Genomic DNA, 21,272 nt, shown 5'->3' with positions numbered 1-21,272 from the left:
AGGATATACTTGGTCAATGCCAGCAACAACACTACCGTTGGCGTACACAACACTCAGGGAGCAGACCTATGCACTATGCCATGCACTACCAGTTACAAAGATAGTCACCAGCCCATGGGGTACATTGCCTAATGCCATTAGCTGCACACCTGAAACCCACAGGACCCTGCCCAGTAGTAGATGCCCACTAACACTATTGTGGTAGGAGTGCTTCAGAGCCTACCCAATAAGGGACCTACCCTGCCATATTCGCCCTGGCCTAGAGGCACCCACATCCCACATCCCCCACCCAGGTAACCCTTAACGCACGCAGAGTCAGGATTCTGAATCTTTACTCATGCCCTTGAGGCTGCTGTGATGCCTTCAAGCGCCCATCCAACTCCGGATAGGCCACTGCCAGGATGTCGAACATCAGGGGGGTCAGGGTACGACGGGCACCCCTTCCTTGTTGGAAGGCCAGCCCCAGCTGGCCCTCCGCCGTCCTCCTTGCCCAGTGGCGCAGGTCCTCCCACCGTTTGCGGCAGTGGGTGCTCTGCCTGTCAAAGACCCCCAGGGTCCACACCTCCTTGGTGATGGCACGCCAAATACCCTACATCTGATGGGCGCTGATCTGCAGGAAAAATACAGCAGAAAAGGGATTACTCGTACCGTCTGGACCGTCACACTCATAACCCATCAGGTCTCTCCCATCCCCTAACGCACATACATTGACCACCATGCATGCAGCACTCTGCCCAGGACACCTCAGCCCCCCCTACATGTGGCTTATACACACAGCACTCCATACATTCATTGCCCATGCATCATGCTCATGGTGTACTCACCTGTTTGTCTGGAGGACCATAGAGTGAAGTGTACTGGTGTAGGACCCCATCCACCAGTCTCTCCAACTCCTCCGCAGTGAAGGCAGGGGCCCTTTCCCCAGACACATGAGCCATTGTCACTTCGAGACACAGGTCACACCAGCACTTGCAGTGTAGGTCCTCTCTTGTTGAGGGGCAGGTAGCAAGTGAGTGATAGATAGAAAATGGTGGTCACGTCCACAGCGGTGCGTACCGCCACCACCGGCGTACATCACCATTGGCTCCTGGAACCCATAGGGCCCAATGATAACCAATGCGAAGTTGCGCAGCGGTTGTCGACCACTTACCGCAAAGGTGCACCACACCAGCGGAATTACATCATTTCCACTTGTCCCTCCTAAAAGGTCAGACAGCCGCCATTTCAGGGGGGCACAGGCCATGGCATCTATCTGCGTCACAGCAGACATTGGCACATCATCTGACTCTCGGATTCACATACTGGTTCTGTAAATCAAGAGATGCATCATTATTTCAATGGACGTGTGAATATGACCCTCTGCTCACCGTTTTCCTCCCTAGGCTTCACCCGCTGAGGATGAGCATGAGATGGAGACATCCTCCAGTGTACAGACCCCTGGTGGACCTTGCAACAATGGAGGACAGACACATTATCCTGACCTACAGACTTGATCGGGCCACAATCCAAGAACTGTGTAGCTAATAGGAGCAAGACCTGATGTCAGCTATCCGCAAGCCCACAGGTATCCCCCCTCTAGTGCAGGTCCTGTAAGTGCTCCATTTCCTGGCAAGTGGTTCCTTCCAAATAACAGTGGCCATGGCATCAGGGATGTCTCAGCCAATGTTCTCCAACGTGTTGAGCAGAGTGTTGTCTGCCCTGCTGAAGCACATGCACAGCTACATTGTATTCCCCAAGGTGGAGGATTTGGCCACAGTGAAAGCTGACTTTTATGCCCTGGGACATATCCCCAACATCATTGGGGCCATTGATGGTGTGGCTAATAGGTGAGCCCAAGGTCCCCACCCAGTATGTGTTGGTGTCTGGGTATGCGGTTGTCCCTAAGGGTTAGTGTGTGTCTAACAGTTGTCCCTCGATATTTGCAGGTGACTCTGGTTACCCCAACCTCTCATGGCTACTGACCCCAGTGAGGAATGCCAGGACAAAGGCAGAGGAATGTTACAATGAGGCACACAGGCATACAAGGAAGATAACTGAGAGAACTTTCAGCCTCCTGAAGGCCAGGTTCCGGTGCCTCCATCTGACAGGTGGATCCCTGTACTACTCACCCCAGAAGGTGTGCCAGATCATCGTTGCATGTTGCACAACCTGGCATTGAGACGCCAGTTGTCTTTTCTGCAGGAGGATGAGCCTGGAGATGGTCTTGTGGCAGGAGTGGGGCCTGTGGACAGTGAGGAAGAGGAGGCAGAGGATGAAGATGTGGACAACAGAATCTCTATCATACAGCAGTACTTCCATTGACACACAGGTAAGACACTGTAACTTCACTTTACATTTCAGTTTTCTGTTGGACATTGGACATGGCAGCATGATTTCCCTATGTCTATGGCCACTTACTGTACCCTTTGGCATCTCTATTTTCAAATCTCTGTGCCCCACTCTGGCTCCTGGTGTGTTTACTGCTGCCCACTACAGGCCATACCAATGTATATATAACTGTACATATGAATTGCAATGTTTTCAGATTGTTGCACTAATACTTATTTCAAACAATTGAGAGACTCCAGATTTGTATTTGTTCCAAGGGTGTTTATTTAAGTGTTAATAAGTAGAGGGGGATGTGCAATGGGCTGGGGTGATGGTGGAGGAATGTCCAGTTAGAGTCCAGTCTCTTGGTATCACAGGTGCATTGCCCAATGGGGCATATAAGCAGGGGAGCAATGTCAGTTCAAGGTGGACAGGGTGACAGAGTGGGACAGAAGGGTGACAATCAGGAGAGTCTTATATCCTGGTGGGGGTCTTGGCAATGTTCTCTGGCTTCTGCCTGGATCGCAGGGACCGTTTGTGGGGTGGTTCTCCTTCTGCAGGGGGTGGGTGCTACTGGCCTGTTGGTCCAGAGGCGGGGCCTCCTGTCCACTAGCGCCGGTGGAGGTGGAGGGCTGTTCATCGGTGTGGCTAGTGTCAGGGGCCTGTTGTTGTGCCACTGCCTCCCTCATGGTGTTGTGCATGTCAGCCAGCACCCCTGCAATGGTGACCAGGGTGGTGTGGATGTCCCTCAGGTCCTCCCTGATCCCCAGGTACTGTCCATCCTGAAGCCGCTGGGTCTCCTGCAACTTGGCCAGTATCTGGCCCAAGGTCTCCTGGGAATGTTGGTATTCTCCCAGGATGCAAGTGCCTCGTGGAGAGTGGATTCCTTGGGCCTGTCCTCCCCCTGTCGCCTAGCAGTCCTCCCAGCTTCCCTGTTGTCCTGTGCCTCTGTCCCCTGAACCGTGTGCCCACTGCCACTGACCCCAGGTCCCTGATTTTCTTGGGTTTGTGGGGTTGCCTGGGGTCAATGTAGTGGTGGAGACACTGCTGATTGAGGTGTCCTGGGGACAGTGGTATGGGCCCGCTGGGTGGGTGCTGTGCTGGTGTTTCCTGAGGGTCTCTGGTGGTATGGGACTGTGGCAGGGTAACCGACTGTCCAGAGGTCCCTGATGGGCCAGGTTGGTCATCGTGATCCAGGCGTGCAGAGCTGCAGTCATCACTGTGGGGCTCTTCTGTGGGGGGACTGGATGTTGGTGACACCTCCTCTCCGGTGACGTTGAGTGGTTGTCCTGTGGGGATGACAATGCAGTGTTATTGTATCTGCGTGTGCCATCTTGTGCCTGGGTGTGTTTCCTGTATGGTTGTGATTGCCCTGTCAGCTTTGTCTTGTGTGCGTGATGATTTTGTGGGCTAGGTCATTCTCTCTAATGGGCATGCTGTGGTGATGTGTGTCCATGCAGGTCTGTGATTGGTGTCCATGCATTGTTGTTGCATGCAGGGCTTGGTATTGGGATGGGTGGGTTGTGACAGTGGGTATATGTGAGGTGGTGGAGTGATAGGGTGTGGGTAGGGGCCAACGATTGGTCTGGCTCTAATTTTCGGGTCCGGCTGACTCTCTCGGTCTCATATATATATTGACTACTCGGTTCCGTTAACGGAGACGTCCGTGGGGCTGAGGATTCCGCCACCACGAGATAGGTACATCCTATTACTTAGTGGTCGGTTGTTCAAGCTTGAACTTTGAAAGGAAAACCCCGATATTGGTGTGCCTTCTCTGACCCGGTGCTGTTTTTAAAAATGGCAAATACTAATGTAGTGAATATAGCGCTTAATATGCGCCAACAGCTCACAGGACATCTGATAGCACATGGTCTCACGAACCAGGGGGGTCCGGTCACGTTTGTGGTGGATGCCCATGCAGCTTATAGAACAGAGCTTTTTTGTTCTTGGGTCGTATTTCCAGCAGTTGATGGGGGTACTAACACTTTTCATGATTACACTATTGCGAATGTCCCTGGACAATACAGGGCATATGCATACTTAGAGATACCTTTATCTTATCAAGAACACCATAATTGGCTTGATGGCACCCTCCCACACACAGTAGCACAAGTTAGGTTAGGTCCACTGAGTAATGATGGTCCTACCTGGCCTTTATTGGCTACATATACACCATATCCTACGGTTGCTAACTTAGCGGTGGCTGAAGTTCGTCGTTTATATATAGACTTAGCAACTACATATAGACGATTAGTTCAGTTTGTAATGCAGACACTGAATGCAAACGCAGCGCGTGCTGCTCCGGCGCAACAACATGTGGTGGTTCCGGGTATCAATCCGGCCACTGTACACTCAGTTATGGGTAAAGTACCGGCAAAAGGAGAGGAAATTCCATTTTGGCTGGCGCAAAAAATTAATACGCTGGAAGCAGTATTTCCCCATACGGGACCTCAGGATAAACATAGAATATTGACGGTGTGTTTACCGTATGGAATGGTTCCTACAGAGGACCATTGTAATACCTGGGGTACAGTGTTTGCCGCGCTCTACACTACAGCACACGGTACACCGACATTGGCTAATATACCGGAAGTGCTCAAAGAAATTCAGGATGAATATGGGGCTGCCCCAGCCTTAGATTTAGGGATGCAGCTGATGGGCAATTTTGCCGCAGTTTCTTCTATTATTTTGAGTAATCTCAAAGGGGAGGCAGTGGCACTAGCGGTGCGTATGCGTCTTCGAGACGTCCCGCAACTTAATCAGGAGCGGGAGCTGCCGAGAATAATAGCAGAAACATATTTGAGTATTGGTCGTGATAGCCTAGGGGCTAGACCGCAAAAAACACAGTTACAGGGTAAGAGTAGTAAGGATACTACTAAAAAAACAGCAACATGAGGGTACTAAAAAGGGCTGGGAGAAAAAAAAGCAAATACCTAATAAAAGAAACTGAGAAAACTTTTTATGAAAATTTCTGCCATTCAAAGTTCAAGATGAAGAAACATGCTGATTGCTTATAAGTTAATATCAAGTTCCTCTCCTTTTGATCCTAAAGTTAAGGGTTGCTGTTGTCTCATTTTTGTACAGTTCATATGTTGCCAGTTAGTTCTTAACAGATTAATATTGTGGTATACTGAGTGAATTTGCTTTGAATTTGGAATCATTTCATTATGTCATTCATTGATCACTATTGAGCCTTATGTCGTAGAGGAGATCCTTTACATCAAATCCATCTGAACCTCCACCAATTATGGTACAAGGACAACTGCAATAGGAAGAGGTTTGTAATTCTTAAGTTTTTAGATGTCATATTAAATTCTTAATTTACTGGAAAGGATATCCATCTAGAGAGTTATCATAGGAAGATGCATCTTCTGTTTATGCACCTTTACTAATTTTCCATTTCATTCAAATGTATCCTGATAAAGGGGGCATACTGTCACAACTGTGTCCAGGACTCATCAGAGACTTTCTGTGACTAGAGGGTCTCATTGGTGATCCTCTGATCACAGTCAATCAAAGGGATGCTTTCTGATCAATGGAAAGCATCAGCCAGTGAAGACAGCAGTGGGACAGTGAATCCTGCAGTAGGAAAAAAAATTCAAAGTTCTCTGCATGTTCAGCTGATACTGTGAAGCTGAAGGAAAAGGTGTCATAAATTATCCTTTACAAAATGGGGGATTGCTCAGAGGTCACTATTGGAAGTTCCCAATCCAAGATGAAGTATCAATATTTCATGTGATGTTCGTTCATGTTTAATTCATGTATGCAGTAGGTAATTTCAACAGGAAGATGCATTGCAACACTTTCATTCCATATTTGTCCTTACATTCATCATCCACTTGCTCTGTATTTTTATCTAATTATTTCCCTTTTGCAGCTGGATTCCATCTGCATAATTTAGCAATCGCAAAATAATTCTCCGTCTCCAACAAGCATTGTCATATTGCCAATGAGTTTTTTTAGTATGAATTCTGCTTTCCTCCAAGCTGGTCCCCTCTTACATGTCTAATACTAACACTGTGCTGGGTGACACTGTGGATACTAGATTAGGAGTAAGTATTTCCAAGAAGATGAACAGTTCCATTCTCTCACACTGATAACTGACAGATTGTTGTAGATAACCGTTTTTCTTGCAAATAATATGACCAGCAAAAACAAAGACCTTTGAAAGTGTTGCATTACTGAGACTGGTCGTTTTAAAGGAAAAAAATACATTATTATAATTCATCTAAATCAGAACATGATGCCTCAAGGAATCTTGAGTCTCTTAAGAATGTAGTCATTAAACCAGTGGACCAAGATGTAGGAACTGTATTAGTGGATTACGAAAAGAGTATAACAATGAGATTTATAGACAGCTCTCCAATGGCATGCATTATAAGAGATTGTACAGTGAATGTACACCAGACTTAAGAAACTAGTATCAGCTTCTGCAAAGGTTGGATTAGATGAAGAGTGGCTCAGGCAAAGAGAGTACACTTTTCTTAAAACTGATTACACAGTCCCATGGATATATGCCCTCTGTAAGATTCACTAAAAATGCTTTGCATCCTTCTGGACATCCCAATTTTTTCTGGTGTGAGTCTATACTGAAACCAATGGCACAATATGTTCATTTTTTTATCAAGCTTTTTGTGCTTCAAAATCCTTCTTTCATATGCAACAGTACGACTGACATCAAATTAGTGCATAGCTTTCTTTACATCAAGATTCATGATGTATTAGTAACAATAGACATAGTAAGTTTGTGTACAGATATCCCCCAAATTGAAGTTATTGAAATCATCGATAAATTTCATGAAACCAGGCCTCGGTCAAATCAAGTTCCAATGTCCTTCATTAAAGTATGTGCAAACATGGGTATTAATTATTTCATTTTCAACTGATATTTTTATGAATACATCAAAGGTGTAGCTATGGGTGCTGTTTTTGCACCAAACATACCGATTTTGTGGAGCGCTACATCTAAAATCAGGACATCCCTTTTAAAATGATATCACTAAATGGATCAGATATATTGATAATATTTTGATATGGCATAGTGACGTTTCCACACTAAAAAAGTTTTCATGAATGGCTTAACAAACTTAACACACATTAGACTCACTATTCTCAATTGATTTGTTTTCTTGATTTTACCATTGCAGAAGACAATGGTTTTCTGTACAGCACATTTTATACAAAAGAGACAGCTAGGAACACTCTGTGGAAGGACAATACCAATCCCCCACAAAACTTAAAAGATAATCTTCCAATTGGACAGCTTGTCCCCTTAGTGGGAATTGCAACAAAGAAACTATTTTATTGAATAAAGACACTCAAATTGAGCATCCAGAGTTACCCAAATAGATTATTCAGGAGATCATTGAAAAGACCTTAGTACAATCCCATAGAAGCCCTATTACAATTCAAAGAAAAACCCACAGAAAGCAGATTGCTATATGTCCGTATGTTTGTCACTTTGTCAAACAAGGTTGGCACCCACTAAATAATGATCTTTTCTTAGATCAAACAATGTTTGCTTCAAAACTCGGAACTAACTTGAAAGGTAAACAAATAACAGCATAAAATGAACCCCAGACTTTTTGACTTGAACCCATTACCAGCCATTTCAAATGCGGCAACAGCATGGCATGCAACGTCTGCAACATAGTGAAATCATTCACACTTAATGAACTTACCTTTACTACTAAACATTTTTTAAATTGCAATACCAAGAATGTTATTTATTACATTCAAGGTCAATGTGGCTTACCACGTATTGGAAAAACAACCCAGGAAGTCCATAGACAGATCTTACAGCACCAATCCAGAATTAAGTCTCACATCCAAAATGCACCTCTAGTTAGCCTTTAATCTCAAAAGAATCATGCCCCAGGAGAAATATAGAGGTGGGTAGTAGAGATGATTACCTACGCACAATATTAAAGTTGACCAAGTTCTTGCATTGCATGTAAACAGATGGATTTGAAAATTAAACAGCATGAAATAAGTTCTAATTTTTGCATTTGAATAGCTCTCCTGAGCACTGCTTAAGCATTTTTTACAGTTACTCTTCATTTAAACAATGTTTTTTTTTTTTTACTGGGTAATTTTTCCAGGGAACAACAACTTTTGTAAGTGACCTTTTGCATTGTTTTATATATTACTCTATAATATTGCTCACATTTGTGTAAATGTATGATCAATCTAATTTACATTTAATTTTACTATTTCCTTTGTGCTTCCTGTATTCATCCTCACTTTATATAACACAAAGCTCCAAACAACATTACAATGTGGCTACCATTTGCCTTTTTATAAAATAAACCTCTCCCTTGTGCTCACCTTTACCAATAATCTCCAACATGTATGTATTATCAATGCACAATCATGTATATGATCCATGCTTCGCAAATGTATTTGACTAAAATGTAAAAAAAAAATGCTAACCCGTGAGTAAATTCAATACGGCTCTCATTAACGATCACGTTTCAGTTTAGTCTTTTTTAAATATCCAAAACGCTGCTCTGCATATAAAAGTGATTATCCCGGACACACAAGCAGTACTGTCATGATGACTTGAAGATTTAGGGGGTGATTTTAGCCTTGGCGGACGGCGGAGGCCGTCCGCCAAGGTATCGCCGTGAAATGACCGCACCGCGGTCAAAAGACCGCGGCGGCCATTTAAACATTTCCGCTGGGCCGGCGGGCGCTCTCCGAAAGAGCGCCCGCCGGCCCAGCAGAAATGCCCCTGCAACGAGGACGCCGGCTCAGAATTGAGCCGGCGTAGTTGCAGGGGTGCGACGGGTGCAGTTGCACCCGTCGCGTATTTCAGTGTCTGCAAAGCAGACACTGAAATACTTTGCGGGCCCTATTATGGGGGCCCCTGCAGTGCCCATGCCATTGGCATGGGCACTGCAGGGGCCCCCAGGGGCCCCGCGGCACCCCCTACCGCCATCCTGTTCATGGCGGGTTTCCCACCATGAACAGGATGGCGGTAGGGGGTGTCTGAATCCCCATGGCGGCGGAGCGATTCAATGGGGCAGCGGTAAACCGGCGGGAGACCGCCGGTTTACCCTTTCTGACCCGCGGTCAGAATGCCCTCGGGAGCACCGCCAGCCTGTTGGCGGTGCTCCCGTGGTCGGTGACCCTGGCGGTCACCGGCAGCCAGGGTCAGAATGACCCCCTTAATTTCCTGCTACCTGTGAGTCTGGGTCGCAAACATGAATCATTTATAGCACTTGTTGAACCTGCTCCAAGTTAATAAGAAGAGCTGTTGTTTTTTGACTTGCAACGAAATACCTCAGTTTTGGTGGTGCCTAAGCAGTAATTCACGTATATTGGCTCAGGCTTTACAAAACATTGTAATTCAAAACAAATCTCCTCATGGGAAACAAAGGCCATTATTTAGTGGCTGTTTTCACTTACTGTTCTACTTCTATTTATTCAAGGAGAGTCCACAAATGTTGCTAACATCTATAATCAGAACCTGAAAATGCCAATTAATTTAACTGGCATGCGCTTTATGGGTATATTGGAGATGATCATTTAAATTTTACTTGTACTCCTCCAAGCCAAGCAGGTTCCTGCTAACAGTTACCAACTACCTCCACACTGTCTCCACTGCATGTTTACTCTCTGTGTGATACATGCATGTTTATCATGTTTGCAGTGCATTTACACCATTTAGCAATAATTTGTTGTTTCGGCATAAATGTAATTTTCTCTTGCAAAGGGATCAGCAATGTTCTCACCATGCAATCCAGTCCATAGAATTGTCTCACATATTCTTAATCACAATAACGAAACGTCTACATCATATCCACTTCTTGTCAGAATTTAAACATCATTGTAAATTCTTCCATGAGCAACATGTTTCAGTCAATTGACTTTTTAAAAACTAAGAGTGGATCACTAAACACATGTCAAGTTTATAGTAACTGTGCCATAGTCTTTATATTGTGACAAGTGTACAATATTTGCTAGTAATTGTATCCCTCCTATCACTTGTTTGTAATTTGATGCAATAAGTTCTACCTAAAAATGTATCGAAGTGGCATATTAAAAGAAGATGCTCTACGTTTTTTGGTAAGTGTGAGTGTCATATTTTATTTTCACATTACTCTTGCCTTTCATGTTACAGTTTTTTGAAAAACAGATATTTCAAATCTGAAAACATTATTGGTAGACAAAATAGACTGGTGAATTTTACTTTCTGGTTAATTGGTGTAAGCCAACTCCTATTAAATGTTTTTTAGCTGGTTTCACTTTAGTGTTCTACGTTCTTGCCTTTTATCTACCCTGTATTGAGAGATAAGTATTTCAGTGGGCTCAGTCCCAAAAAAAAGGTTTCATCCCTTCTAGACAGCTGCACTGTTGTGATTTTGCCCTTCAGAATAGAGTACAGGTACTTTTGCATCCATGGGATAAAGGTAATTATTTTAGAATGATTTTATTTATAAGACAGAGGCTACGTAAGCAGTATTTCGTTGCATAGAGTTCAGCCTACTAACTTTGCATACAAACTCCCTCCCTCAGCTCCAGCAACAAAGCCATCCTCATAGATATTCCAAGATGGCAGCCTGAACAAGTGGTTAGGGGTGGAATTTGAAAAGGAATTCGAACACCCATTTTTTTGGCATTGTACTTGAATGAATGAATAATGAAAAGAGATTTGTGTATTACCTCTGTTACCCAAAAGATGATGCCCTGGCACTGAGGAATTAAGGAGGCAATTAAGCCACAAAAGTAACACTGAAGAGCCAAGCAGTTATCCCCTTTCTAAATTGAAGATGGCAGGACATATGTAGGAAGCTGACCTGGTGTGTGTGGTGGGTACCTAAGGCACTTACACCTTATACCAGGGCCAGGTATGCCCTATCAGTGTTGTGTAGGCAGTGTCTAGAAGCCAGGTTCTCTAGAGATTAGCTGTGGATGAGCAGCCAAGGCTTATCTAGGAGACATGCAAAGCTCATGCAATACTGCTGTAGTCACACAGCAATTAAACACATGGAAGAAAACACTCAGGGTTACAAAAATAAAGGTACTTTATTTTAGTGACACAATTACCAAAACGTACTAGAGGCAACCCTCCAATAGGAGGTAAGTAGGACACTAGATATATACACTAATAATTAGAATTAGGCATAGAAAGCAATAGAAAACGGTGCAATAGCAAATAGGCAATAGTGACCCTAGGGGGAACCCAAACCATATACTTCAAAAAATGGAATGCGAATGCAGGAACCCCAATCCCCCCCCTCACCCCCCTCCTTGTGAGTGGGATGTGTAGAGGGGAGCTGGAGGAATTAGAAAACCACAAAGGTAAGTACCACAGTGCCAAACCACCCAAAAGGATGAAAAAGAAGATAATGCAACACGCAGACAAGATTGCAAGAAACCAGCTGTGAATTCCTGAAGAGGAAGACCTGTGGAAGAAAGGGACCAAGTCCAGAAGTCACAGAAGTGTCCAGTGGGGGTAGGAGCCGCTACCCACCTGTCTGTGGTTGCGCAAGTTGGTCGGCGGTGGGACGAAGATGGTCAGCAATGCAGCCCCAGAGTTGGTGAAGAGTACCTGGAGGATGCAGTCGAAGTCCCACGCTGGATGGATGATTGCAGTTGTCAGTGGCATGGAAAAGCTATCAACAAGCATTGGCAAAGGCAGAAGTTGCAGTGAAGCAAAGTGGAGCTGCTGGGGGCCAGCAAGGTCCAGGAGGACTCAACCCATGGGTGGCAGTCCTATGGGGACCCTCGGCAAGACTGAGCCCACAGAAGAAAAGGCAGCCCCCACAGGAGACCCACTGGAAGAGGAACCAGGAGTCGCAGGGGAGCCCACGCAACACAACTGGAGAAAGGTCCCAGGCCACATGAGAAGCACACATAGCACTGTTGCCTTTTACAAGGGACTTGGCTGTGTGTAAGGGGTGTGCCAACTGTGGAAGCAGTGGTACAGTTTAGGGAAGGAACACAGGTGCTGGGGCCTGGTGAGCATGATTACACCTTTCCCTCTCATTCCATTTCTGGTTTGGAAGCTAAAGCAAACGTCTCTCACCATGATCTTTGTAGCTCCCACTTGGGTGCGTCAGCCCAGGTTCACAACACTACTAGATCTCGCAGTAGTTCCTGATGAGACACATAGACGCAAAAAATGCTCAACCTAGCAATTTGGCTCCTGAGGTTATAGTTTGGCTACCTTGGCTTACCACCAGAATGTATGAACATTCTCAAGGAAGCCCGCAGACCTACCATTAGAACCTGTTAGAAAGCAAAAAGGAAGCGTTTTGTTTGCTACTGCCAACCCAAACAAATTGATCCTATAAACGGTGCAAGACGTTGTCTGCTACCTGCTTCATTTGCAGAAGGCATATGTAGCATACACTTCTATACACTTCTTGCTGTAATGGCTGCCTATCTCCAAAATAACAGCATCTCTTACTGTTCAAAATTCCAGGCACTGAAGCTTTTATGAAATATTCCGCCTCTGGTTTCTCCAGCACAGTCCTGAAACCTTAACATTGTTCTCACTAGACTCATTGCTTCCCCATCTGAGTCTCTTCCCTCATGCTGACTTCAGTTTGTCATGGAAGGTGGCATTCTTAGTCACCATCACCTCACTTAGGCATGTTAGTGCACTCCAGGCTTTAACCTTAGAAGAAACTTTTTTCCAAATACATAGTCAAAGTGGTTCTTTGCACTAATCCTAAACTCCTACCCAAGGTAGTTTCACATTTTCACCTCAATCGGTCCATTGAGCTCCCAGTCTTTTTCCCGCAAACAAATTCTGTTGCGGAAAGAGCTCTTCATACTTTAAATGCAAATCCAGCACATCCAGATTAAGGCCCTCATTCTGACTTTGGCGGGCGGCGGAGGCCGCCCGCCAAAGTCCCGCCGGCAGAATACCGCTGCGCGGTCAAAAGACCGCCGCGGTTATTCTGGGTTTCCCGCTGGGCTGGCGGGCGACCGCCAGAAGGCCGCCCGCCAGCCCAGCGGGAAACACCCTTCCATGAGGATGCCGGCTCCGAATGGAGCCGGCGGAGTGGAAGGGGTGCGACTGGTGCAGTAGCACCCGTCGCGATTTTCAGTGTCTGGAAAATCTTTGTGGGGCCCTGTTACGGGGGCCCCTGCAGTGCCCATGCCATTGGCATGGGCACTGCAGGGGCCCCCAGGGGCCCTACGACACCCCATACCGACATCCTCTTCCTGGCGGCCAAAACCGCCAGGAACAGGATGGCAGTATGGGGCTCGGAATCCCCATGGCGGCGGCAGCGGAGAACCGGCGGTACACCGCCGGTTCTCCGTTTCTGACCGCGGCTGTACCGCCGCGGTCAGAATGCCCAAGGGAGCACCGCCAGCCTGTTGGCGGTGCTCCCGCGGTCGTTGGCCCTGGCGGTTTTTACCACCAGGGTCAGAATGGCCCCCTAAGTCACAAGTGTATACACACTTGCTGTACTAGGGCCGAAAGACCTTTACCTGTTTCGCCCACAGCACACCCTAATTGTAAAAAGTGAGCCACTATGACCTTTCTTTAACATTCCGTTAGCGGACATTTGTAAGGCAGCTTCATGGTCTACACCACACACCTTCACTATTGTATGGATGTCTTAGCACACCAACAAGCCAGTGTAGGCCAGGCAGTGCTAAGAACCCCTTTTCTTACACATACCTTTCACTTCTTTCTCACTTGCCTGTGGGAAAACAATCTAACAGTGGAGTTGATGCACATGCGCAATATCGCAGAGATGAGTCACTCTACCTTGTGACTCGAAAGACTTCTTCGAAGGAGAAAAACAACTTCCACAACCCCGGACCCAACACTAGATGGCAGAAGTGTGCAGAGCATGTGAATGTACACCTCTACAAGAGTTAAGGAATGCTGGTAAGGAGGTTGGTTAAGGATGACTTTTAAGAATGTTGGGAGAAGATTCTGCAATGATGATGGTGGTGTGGAGAAGAGAACAATGATATGATGGCTGACATGCCAGGGATTGTTGTAACTGAGTGGAATAAAAGTTCAACTTTATTTATACAGCATCTAGTCACTTCTTAAAATGTTCAGAGTGAACCCAGTGTTGATCGGTTACCCGCCATCCCAGGACTAATCATCCTCTCTTCCATTACCTAGTTCATAAGGGTACTAGTTGTGCTTCAGTGATGACGGGCACGTACTACTACCATGACCTCCCAAACAACCCTACTAAATTCGCACTCATTTATCTCACCCTGCTACTATGATCTCCCTAACCCTTCCACAGAATCTTTCCTCCTCCATCCCCCTTTACTCATCCCAAGCCCCTGGGATGAGTAAATGAGGGATATACTCCCAATTAACACTTCTGGATTTCTTTCCTCTTCCACCCCTCCATTACTCCTGTCAATCTAACTAACAAACTCTCATATCCACGGCTCAAATGAACTCATTATGATACTAAAACTGTACTCATATTTCCCAATACTAATCCAGCACTAATTCTTGTTGGGTTCCGGAGTAGCATGCTACTCGCCGAAAAGCGCTTCAACGCCTCATCAGGGGTAATAAGCGCTATATAAATACTATTACAATACAATACAATACAATACAATACCCACCTATTAAATAAGTCATCCATGTGTACATCTGTTTGCTATAATTCTCCTTTTGTTTTAAATGTACAATTAAGTTGCTAATTTTTTTTAACTAATCCAGGTGTAACATACTGAACGATCATTAAAACAGAATATTCAAGATGTCAAATAAGGTAAAGCACCATATGTAGGAAGGTAGCCTCTTTCTAGCCTTGTTACCCCCACTTTTGGCCTGTTTGTGAGTATATGTCAGGGTGTTTTTACTGTCTCACTGGGATCCTGCTAGCCAGGGCCCAGCGCTCATAATGAAAACCCTATGTTGTCAGTATGTTTGATATGTGTCACTAGGATCCTGGTAGCCAGGACCCCAGTGCTCATAAGTTTGTGGCCTGTATGTGTTCCCTGTGTGGTGCCTAACTGTACCACTGAGGCTCTGCTAACCAGAACCTCAGTATTTATGCTTTCTCTGCTTTTAAAATTGTCACTGCAGGCTAGTGACTAGTTTTACCAATTCTTATTGGCACACTGCAACACCCTTATAATTCCCTAGTATATGGTACCTAGGTACCCAGGGTATTGGGGTTCCAAGAGATCCCTATGGGCTGCAGCATTGTTTTTGCCACCCATAGGGAGCTCAGACAATTCTTACACAGGACTGTCACTGCAGCCTGAATGAAATAATGTGCACATTATTTCACAGTCATTTTACACTGCACTTAAGTAACTTATAAGTCACCTATATGTCTAACCCTCACTTATTGAAGGTTATGTGCAAAGTTACTTAGTCTGAGGGCACCCTGGCACTAGCCAAAGTGCCCCCACATTGTTCAGGGCAAATTCCCCGACTTTGTGAGTGCGGGGACACCATTACACATGTGCACTACATATAGATCAATACCTATATGTAGCGTCACAATGGTAAGTCCAAACATGGCCATGTAACATGTCTAGGATCATGGAATTGTCACCCCAATACCATCATGGTGTTGGGGAGACAATTCCATGCATCCCCGGGCTCCAGCATAGAGCCCAGGTACTGCCAAACTAACTCTCCAGGGTTTTCTCTGCAGCTACCACTGCTGCCAATCCTCAGACAGGTTTCTGCCCCCCTGGGGCCTGGGCAGGCCAGTCCCAGGAAGGCAGAAGAAAGGATTTCCTCTGAGAGAGGGTGTTACACCCTCTCCCTTTGGAAAAAGGTGTTGAGGGCCAGAGAGGAGTCGCCTCTCCTGGCCTCTGGAAATGCTTTGAAGGGCACAGATGGTGCCCTCCTAGAATAAGCCAGTTTACACCGGTTCAGGGATCCCCCCAGCCCTGCTCTGGTACGAAACTGGACAAAAGAAAGGGGAGTGACCACTCCCCTGACCAGCACCTCCCAAGGGGAGGTGCCCAGAGCTCCTCCAGTGTGTCCCAGACCTATGCCATCTTGGATGCAGAGGTGTGAGGGCACAATGGACAGCTCTGAGTGGCCAGTGCCAGCAGGTGACTTCAGAGAACCCTCCTGATAGGTGCTTACCTTTCACTGTAGCCAATCCTCCTCTGAGGGCTATTTAGGATCTCTCCTGTGCCTTTCACATCAGATAACAAATGCAAGAGCTCACCAGAGTTCCTCTGCACTTCTCTCTTTGACTTCTACCAAAGGATCGACCGCTGACTGCTCAGGACGCCTGCAACCCCGCAACAAAGTAGCAAGAAGTCTACCAGCAACAGTGTAGCGCCTCATCCTGACGGCTTTCTCGACTGTTTCCTGGTGATGATTGCTCCAAGGGCTGTCTGCCTTCACCCTGCACTGGAAGCCAAGAAGAAATCTCCTGTGGGTCGACTGAATATTCCCCCTGATAATGCAGGCACCAAACTTCTGCATCACCGGTCCTCTGGGTCCCCTCTCATCTTGACGAGCATGGTTCCTGGAACACAGGAACTAGATCAATGTGTCCCCGACAGTCCAGTGGCCCTTCTGTCCAAATTTGGTGGAGGTAAGTCCTTGCCTCCCCACGCCCGACAGTAATCCTGTGTACTGCATGAACTGCAGCTGCTAGGGCTTCTGTGCACTTTTGCAAGACTTCCTTTGTGCACAGCCTAGCCCAGGTCCCCAGCACTCTGGCTTGCATTGCCCAACTCGCTGAGTTGGACTCTGACTTTGTGGGACTCCCTTTTGTTGTGCTGAGATGACTGCCGTGCTCAGATCTTCTGAATGCCTGTTCAGGTGCTTCTGCGTGTGCTGTCTGGTTCTGTGTGGGCTCTCCATGTTGCTGAGCGCTCCCTCTGTCTTCTCCTACTCCAAGGGGCGACCTCCTGGTCCTTCCTGGGCCCTGGCAGCACCCAAAACCTTCAACCGTGACTCTTGCAGCTAGCAAGGCTTGGTTGTGGTCTTTCTGCATGGAAACAACTCTGCATCCTCCAGCACGATGTGGGACATCTTCTGAACAAAGGAGAAGTTCCTGGCACCTTCCGTTGTTGCAGAATCTTTGGCTTCTTCCACCTGGAGGCAGCCCTTTTGCACCTTCATCCGGGGATTAGTTGGCTCCTGCCCCCCCTGACACTTGAGTGACTCTTGGACTTGGTCCCCTTCCTTTACAGGTCCTCAGGTGCAGGAATCCATCTTCAGTGCTTTGCAGTCAGATGTTGTCTTTGCAGAATCCCCTATCTCGACTTTACTGTCTTTCTGAGGCAGTAGGGTAACTTTACTCCTACTTTTCAGGGTCTTAGGGTGGGGTATCTTGGACACCCCTAGTGTTTTCTTACACTCCCAGCGACCCTCTTCACACTACACTAGAACTGGGGTCCCTTCGTGGTTCGCATTCCACTTCTGGAGTATATGGTTTGTGTTGCCCCTAGGCCCATTGTCTCCTATTGCATTCAATTGTGTTCTACAGTATTTGCACTACTTTGCTAACTGTTTACTTACCTGATTTTAGGTTTGTGTGTATATTTTGTGTTTTTTTCTTACCTCCTAAGGGAGTATATTCTCTGAGATACTTTTGGCATATTGGGCCAGATGTACGAAAGGATTTTACCCATTCTGTGTCTATGGGAAAAAGCTTTCGTACATATGGCCCATTGTCACTAAAATAAAGTACCTTTATTTTTAGTAACTCTGAGTATTGTGTTCCTTATGATATAGTGATATAAGTAGTATAGTAGGAGCTTTGCATGTCTCCTAGTTCAGCCTAAGCTGCTCTGCTATAGCTACCTCTATCAGCCTACGCTGCTAGAACACTACTAATCTACTAATAAGGGATAACTGGACCTGGCACAAGGTGTAAGTACCACAAGGTACCCACTATAAGCCAGACCAGCCTCCTACACCATAATAAAGAGTTAACCGCGCTTACTGGAATCAAAGGGGACTACATATCCCAGACTGCCTAGAGGCCCCAGGAGGCGCTCATTTTTGCATCACCTGCTCCCACTCTCATTCCAACAAGCGCTATAAAGCGCAGGGGGCCAAACCGCAGCGCGGGACGCGCTTACCGGAATCGAAGGGGACTACATATCCCAGACTGCCTAGAGGCCCCAGGAGGCGGCCATCTTTGCATCACCTGCTCCCACTCTCATTCCAACGAGCGCTATAAAGCGCAGGGGGCCAAACCGCAGCGCGGGACGCGCTTACCGGAATTGAAGGGGACTACATATCCCAGACTGCCTAGAGGCCCCAGGAGGTGGCCATCTTTGCATCACCTGCTCCCACTCTCATTCCAATGAGCGATATAAAGCGCAGGGGGCCAAACCGCAGTGCGGGATGCGCTTACCGGAATCAAAGGGGACTACATATCCCAGACTGCCTAGAGGCCCCAGGAGGCGGCCATCTTTGCATCACCTGCTCCCACTATCACTCCAACTAGCGATATAAAGCGCAGGGGGCCAAACTGCAGCGCAGGACGCGCTTACCGGATTCGAAGGGGACTACATATCCCAGCCTCCTACACCATAATAAAGAGTTAACCGCGCTTACTGGAATCAAAGGGGACTACATATCCCAGACTGCCTAGAGGCCCCAGGAGGCGCCCATTTTTGCATCACCTGCTCCCACTCTCATTCCAACAAGCGCTATAAAGCGCAGGGGGCCAAACCGCAGCGCGGGATGCGCTTACCGGAATCGAAGGGGACTACATATCCCAGACTGCCTAGAGGCCCCAGGAGGCGGCCATCTTTGCATCACCTGCTCCCACTCTCATTCCAACGAGCGCTATAAAGCGCAGGGGGCCAAACCGCAGCGCGGGACGCGCTTACCGGAATTGAAGGGGACTACATATCCCAGACTGCCTAGAGGCCCCAGGAGGTTGCCATCTTTGCATCACCTGCTCCCACTCTCATTCCAACGAGCGATATAAAGCGCAGGGGGCCAAACCGCAGTGCGGGATGCGCTTACCGGAATCAAAGGGGACTACATATCCCAGACTGCCTAGAGGCCCCAGGAGGCGGCCATCTTTGCATCACCTGCTCCCACTATCACTCCAACTAGCGATATAAAGCGCAGGGGGCCAAACTGCAGCGCAGGACGCGCTTACCGGATTCGAAGGGGACTACATATCCCAGACTGCCTAGAGGCCCCAGGAGGCGGCCATCTTTGCATCACCTGCTCCCACTCTCATTCCAACGAGCACTATAAAGTGCAGGGGGCCAAACCACAGCGTGGGACGCGCTTACCGGAATCGAAGGGGACTACATATCCCAGACTGCCTAGAGGCCCCAGGAGGTGGCCATCTTTGCATCACCTGCTCCCACGCTCATTCCAACGAGCGCTATAAAGCACAGGGGGCCAAACCGCAGTGCGGGTCGCGCGCGGGCCGCGCCCGAGCAAAGCCCGGGCCAAGGGCAGGCCCGTCCGCGCCCGTCAGAGCCTGGAAGAGGCTGGGCTGGGCCATGTCCCTTTAATCTTTGATCTGGTACTCCAGATCGACCTAGATAGTATCATCAGATAAGAGCCCAGGGCGTTGGACTCTATAAGCAATCCTGAGCAGGAAGAAAAGCCCTTGTATTAGACCTAGTGGAGGAGAAGGATTAAGTAGTTAGATAAATAGGTATGGGGAAACAAAAGGCATCAGAACCCCCACGGGGAAAGGAGAAAATTACAAAGAAACTTAGGAATGCAAGTGAAAACTGTACGATATCTAAAATTGACGACCTAATAGAGGAGGTAGAATCCTTACTAAGTAATAGAACCAACTCCCGGGAGGGTTCTGACAAAAAGATAACTTCCTATTATGCAAAGAAACCAGATTTAGGGAAAGGGAAATCAAATGATAGGAAAGAGAGCGACGGCCAACAAGAGGAAAACCCACGCCGTGATAATAGTTTAGTCAGGCATAAAGATGACACAATACGGCCCTTATGCCATCCCCCAACTCCAGCAGAAAGTACTAGGAAGAAGGGCTATGTGCAGAGGAGTGATATTGTGTGCTCCAATAAATATGCAGCCCTGGTAGATCCTGCTAGGAATCAAGTACAGAAGAACCGGGAGGGGAAACCCATGGGCAAGCACGATCAAACCACCCCTTTAGTACAGACAGCCATAGAGAAGGTACCATCGGCTAATCAAGACCCAGATGACCGCATAAAATGTAATACTAGGAGTTTAACAGATCTCAATGATATAATGGTTAGACTAATGCAGGAAGTCAGGGAGCTAAAACTTGAAGTAGGAACTTTATCAGCACTTGTGGAAAAGGGGAGTGGCAAGGGAACCCGTAGAGACCAGTGTGCAGAGGAGGTTCCAACTGTATCACTACACTTACAAGAAAGACCCATATCCCCCTAGAGACCGAATGCCCAGCCCAATCCTACTTTAATTAAAGCCAGTGTTCCCTGTGCACCGTGAGAATGCGCGAAAGGGGACAATGATTGCAATATTGGGTCACGCAATCACCTAGCAGTCAAGGTAGGAGAGTTACAACAAGAATCTGGGAATTCACTATGGGAGATCCACCCGAAGCCATGGTCACAAGGAGGAAAGGTGGGACGTACACTTAAACCTCATACCCTATCATATAATGACAGCATGCCCACTACTATAAAAGGTAGACACCTCAAAGAAAAGCTAAGGTCTCCTAGGACCAATGTTAATTATTTGTTAAATGTCCCGAAATTGGCCCAAAATAATATGGAGGATGAGGACTCCCTAAAGAATAAACTGATATATTGGATCAGATACAAACGTCATTGCCTATCCCTAATCCGCTCAGATATCATGAGGGTGGAAAGAATCCCTTGAGAGGCTGGGAAACAAGATGTTGTTGTTGTGACACTAAGGGATGAAAGACTAATTGAAGGCTTGATTACTATAGAACAGAGAGCTAGTGTTCCTAAAATAAATGCCATGAGATTCAGTCTGGATCCGTTTAACTGTAAGTTTATAGCTCAGAGGAGCAACCATAGAAATGGGGGAATGCAAACGAGAAAGGGAGATTCAGACCTTGAAGCAG

Source organism: Pleurodeles waltl, chromosome 10 (assembly GCF_031143425.1).
Source record: "Pleurodeles waltl isolate 20211129_DDA chromosome 10, aPleWal1.hap1.20221129, whole genome shotgun sequence".
NCBI classification, from domain to species: Eukaryota; Metazoa; Chordata; class Amphibia; order Caudata; family Salamandridae; genus Pleurodeles; species Pleurodeles waltl.
The sequence above is the reverse complement of the archived record's forward strand: the minus strand, read 5'-3'. Positions refer to the sequence as shown.